This window comes from Odocoileus virginianus, chromosome 2 (assembly GCF_023699985.2).
Source record: "Odocoileus virginianus isolate 20LAN1187 ecotype Illinois chromosome 2, Ovbor_1.2, whole genome shotgun sequence".
NCBI classification, from domain to species: domain Eukaryota; kingdom Metazoa; phylum Chordata; class Mammalia; order Artiodactyla; family Cervidae; genus Odocoileus; species Odocoileus virginianus.
Genome location: NC_069675.1, coordinates 98,109,473 through 98,114,508, shown reverse-complemented (window position 1 = coordinate 98,114,508; position 5,036 = coordinate 98,109,473). Strand labels below are relative to the sequence as shown.

At 51.8% G+C, this 5,036-nt stretch overlaps 1 long non-coding RNA gene across 1 annotated transcript; it reads right to left on the bottom strand.

Annotated features, from left to right (window-relative positions):
* Positions 1-1,362: 1,362 nt before the first annotated feature.
* LOC110148789 (uncharacterized) lies at positions 1,363-4,626 on the bottom strand. Its single transcript, XR_002317264.2, has 3 exons — positions 4,188-4,626; positions 3,878-4,077; positions 1,363-1,565 (listed from the first exon to the last, which is right to left on the bottom strand). It is a non-coding gene; the product is annotated as an uncharacterized lncRNA (long non-coding RNA).
* Positions 4,627-5,036: the final 410 nt, after the last annotated feature.

Below are 5,036 nucleotides of genomic sequence, written 5' to 3'. Positions count from 1 at the left end.
CAGCAGGGGTGCGCGCCCACAACCGCACCAGCCAGGCGCCACGGGAGGCAGCAGTGCACAGAGTCGCCACACGGTGGCGCTGCTGCCCCCTTTACCGCTAAAAAAACTCAACTTGAAAACTGGCTATTTATTACTACTTATTTATCTACCTGGACTGCAAGGAAATCCAACCAGTCAGTCCTAAAGGAAATCAGTCCTGACTATTCATTGGAAGGACTGATGCTAAAGCTGAAACTCCAATACTGTGGCCACCTGATGTGAAGAACTGACTCATTGGAAACAGTGATGCTGGGAAAGATAGAAGGCGGGAGGAAAGGGGGACCACAGAGGATGAGATGGTTGGATGGCATCACCGACTCGATGGATATGAGTTTGAGTAAACTCCGAGAGTTGGTGATGACAGGGAAGCCTGGCATGCTGCAGTCCATGGGGTCACAAGGAGTTGGACGCGACTGAGCGACTGAACGGAACTGACCTGGGCTTGACTGGTGGCTCAATTGGTAAAGAATCTGCATGCGATGCAGGAGACGCAGGTTCAAACCCTGGATTGGGAAGATCCCCTGGAGAAGGAATGGCAACCTGCTCCAGTATTCTTGACTGGGAAATCCCATGGACAGAGGAGCCTGGTGGGCTACAGTCCATGGGGTCACAAGTCGGATACGACTTATCGACTAAACCACCACTACCTATTTATCTATCCACTTACCTATCCATCTACCTAATTATAGCTTAAAACACAAACACAAAATATGATCAGAGTAGAAAGAGGAAAATAAAACATGCACCTCCATCCTAATGTGCTCTCTCTCCCTCCCTCCCCACTTTCCCTCCTTCCGTCCCTCCCTGCGTCTTCCTCCCTCCTCCAGTCTCCCTCTCCCCATATATGTTAAACACAGGTGTGCATGTGTCCTAAGTTGCTTCAGTCGTGTCCAACTCTTCGCAGCCCTAGGGACTGTAGCCCGCCAGGCTCCTCTGCCCATGGGGCTTCTCCACGCAAGAATACCGGAGTGGGTTGCCGTGTCCTCCTCCAGGGGATCTTCCCGACCCAGGGATCAAACCCAGGTCTCTTACATCTCCTGCACTGACATGCAGGCAGGTGCTTCCCTGGTGGCTCAGAGGGTAAAGAATCCGCCTACAATGTGGGAGACCTGGGTTCGATCCCTGGGTCGGGCAGATCCCCTGGAGAAGGGAACTACAACCCATTCCAGTATTCTGGCTTGGATAATTCAATGGACAGAGGAGCCTGGCAGGCTACATAGTCCATGGGGTCACAGAGAGTCGGACATGACTGAGCAATATTCACTTTTTCTTCACCACCAGCGCCACCTGGGAAGCTCATTAAAAACATATGTGGATACAATGTTTTTCAATTCAAACAGGTCTTTATTGGTCCTCTGCTCTTGGGCACCGCACAGGCAGTCTCTCCCTCAGTCCGTGAGCTCAACCCCCTCATCCTCTCGCCTCCACAGCTCTCTCGATGGGAATGGGCAGCATCCTGGAGGAGGACCAGCGGGTGGGGTTCTGGGGTGTCTTCAGGTCACAAGATAGCTGGTTTGCCTAGAGGCCTATGATAGGAAAGAGGGGTGCTGAGACTCGGGTGGGGAAGCTGAGGCTACAAGGGAAGAGCCTGCAAGGACCAATGCTCCTGCCTGACGCCTCCCAGCATTGCCGGCAGGAGCGTGAAACAGGGGACCCCGTTTCTAGGTTTAGGAAATAACCCGACGATCAAGCAACTTCTCGATCCTTCCTGGCTCCTTCTCCCCCACAGTGACTCCGTGGAGCCCTCTGGCAGGAGGCTGGGGAGGACGGGAGAGGGACAGTGACTGCACATCCCCAATTCAACCACCTGAGGTTTCAGGAGGGGAAACCGAGGCCTGGAGAGAGACTTGCCGAGGTCACACAGTTCCCGAGAAGCAGAGGCAGGACTCCTAACTCTTTGCCACAGCCCTTCCTAATGGAAACCCTTGCTGGATTGCCTCCCACCTAGAAAACTCACAGATGTTTATTATTTTTAATATTTTATTTATTTGGCTGTGCCAGGCCTTGGTTGCAGCATGCAGGATCTTTCCGGTTGTGGCTCATGAAAATCTTCATTGCCACATGCCAACCCTTAGTTGCAACATGTGGGATCTAGTTTCCCTGCCAGGGATTGGGCCTGGGGCCCCCACATGGGGAGCTCGGACTTGGCCACTGGACTGCCAGGGAAGTCCCCCGTAACTTGTATAGGTTTTTATAAAGTGTGAGACCCCAGTGGCAACTAGTAGAGCAGATAACATCGGATTCTCCAGCCAGTTGGGTGCAATGCGAGCACCATTGTGGTCCTCAGACCTCGGTTGCACCTGGCCTTGACACTCACCAGCTGCAGACCATAGGCAGGCACTGGCCTCCCCGAGCCTCAGAACTGCTGTTTCTAAAATGGAGCCAAGATAAAGCTTCCCTTGGAGCTGCAGGTAGCAAATGAAAATAATACATGCAAAACGTTTTACACATGCTGCTGCTGCCAAGTCACTTCAGTCGTTTCCGACTCTGTGCAACCCCATAGACGGCAGCCCACCAGGCTCCCCCATCCCTGGGATTCTCCAGGCAAGAACACTGGAGTGGGCTGCCATTTCCTTCTCCAGTGCATGAAAGGGAAAAGTGAAACTGAAGTCGCTCAGTCGTGTCCGACTCTTAGCGACCCCATGGACTGCAGCCTACTAGGCTCCTCCGTCCATGGGATTCCCCAGGCAACAGTACTGGGGTGGGGTGCCATTGCCTTCTCCTTACATATGCTACAGTGCTTTAAATGGGTGGGGTAGCACATCTCAGCAGAAATCCTCAACAGCAGACTCTAGAACTCCGCCCTTTCTCCCTCTCACTGGACAGTCCGGAAGCCTGAGCTGCTGGGGGCAAACGAGCGAACGAGGCGTGTCGGCCTGACTCCTGGCAGGTGGGCTGTGCTCCTTTACACGGTAGGTTGATTATTAATGAGACCCATGGCATCTGGTTACTGCGCTGTGAACCCTCCGGTGACTTCCGCGTTTGTGTTCTCTGGACACGCACAGGAGGCCGTGGGCGTGGAGGAAGGAATAAAAGTCCCAGGGACGTTTATCCAGGCCAGAGAGGCTGCAGGGCCTTCGTAAACCTTGTGTCTTTCAGTCTCGGGGAGCAGTTGGTCCCTAGGAATTACTGACCGAAAGATGGGAAGGGCAAGCCCAGGGGCAGCTGGCACCGCAGTCAAGTCCGCATGGTGATGTGTGTGTGTGTGGGGGGGGGGGGCATCTGCCAGACCCCACCCGGGCAAGGACCCCCCGTCCTATTTCTCAGTCCAGCTCCACGACAAGCACGCGACAGCATCAGAAGCTCATGTGTGTTATCTGACGCAAGTTTGTATTATTCCCACCAAGCAGTGTGTGTGTATCTGAATATGTGTGTGTGTGAACTTGTGTGTGTGGGGTCATGAGCCAGCCTGAGGAGGGTGAAAATCACCCCACGGATCCTCACCTCCCTGGTCAGGCCCCCCTACCACAGGCAGTGGCCTTGGAGCCTGGATCAGCAAACAGTTTTCTGTGGCTGCTGAGATGGGAGAGACTCCGTCTTTCCCCACATCCTACGTGGGTCAGGGGTCTCTGGGCCTGGGGCATAGCTTCAGCCTCCAGATCAAGGAAACAAAGCCTCAGAGGAACCCACAAAGAAGTGAGAGCCGAAGATAGACATTCAGGACGATGCACGCATCTCTGCAGAGAACTGGACATGCAACCCCATCTGGGCAATAGCATTCTATCTCAATGCTGATCGGCACCAGGAGTGTCCTGCAGGGGGCGCTGCCTTCCAGCCACGAGGATTTGCACTAAATTTACATCTGTTTTGCATGTACCTTCAGAGGTTTTCAAATTACCGTTGTATCACTGTCCCCTGAAGGGTGAGTGTTTTTTCATTCCTGATGCTTCTTGTCATCCCAAGAGCATGTAGGGAGGTCTCCTCCTCTGAAGAAAAGGATGTAGAAGCTGGGAAGAGGGTGAGGACCCTCTTGAAGTCCTGTGACTACAGTTGGTATATGCTTGAAAGGTGGTCTATGTACACATTTCTGCAAGATGACTGGTTTGCGGTTTAAAAGGACACGTGTGGTAAGCTCATTTGGAAAGTAGGAAAGAATCCATTATAAGCCACCCCGCCCAGATCCAGCCATTCCACTCCCAGATATGTACCTGAAGCATCAAGGCAGGGACTCAAAGAGACACCTGTAAGTCCATCTTTCCAGCAGTCGTATTCATAACAGCCAAGCAGAGGAGGCTGCCCAGTGTCTATCAGCAAATGAATAAGTAAACAAAACACAGTATATGTGTACAATGGAATATTATTTAGCCTTAAAAAAGAAGAGAATTCTGGGGACTTCCCTGGTGGTTCAGTGGTAAAGAATCCAACTTGCAATGCAGGGGACACAGGTTCAATCCCTGCTCAGGGAATTAAGATTCCACATACTGCCGAGCAACAAGGCCCGCAACCCACAACTGCTGAAGCCCATGCACTCTGGAGCCCGGGCTTCACAACTAGAGAACCCATGCACCACACTGAAAGATCCTGCATGCCACAACAAATAAATGAAGGAAGAGAATTCTGACACGTGCTGTAACACAACACACACGAGCCTTGAAGACACCCTGTTAAGCTTAATAAACCAGTCACAGGACAAACACTTAATTCCACTTACACAAGGTATCTGAAGAAGTCAAAATCACAGAGACAGGAAGCCGAATACTGCCTGCTAGGGGCTGGGGTGAGGACATGAGCTATTAAATAGGTACAGAGTCTCTATTTTACAAGAGGAGAAAGTCCTAAAGACGGATGGTGATGGCTGGTTGCAGAACAATGTGAACGTGCTTAACGCCATTGAACTACACACACTTGAAAATGGTTAAAATGTAAATTTTATGTTATGTGTAGTTTTTGTTGTTGTTGTTCAGTCACTCCGTCGTGTCTGACTCTGCCATCCCAAGGACTGCAGCACACTAGGCTTCCCTGTTCTTCACCATCTCCCTGAGTTTATCCAAACCCAT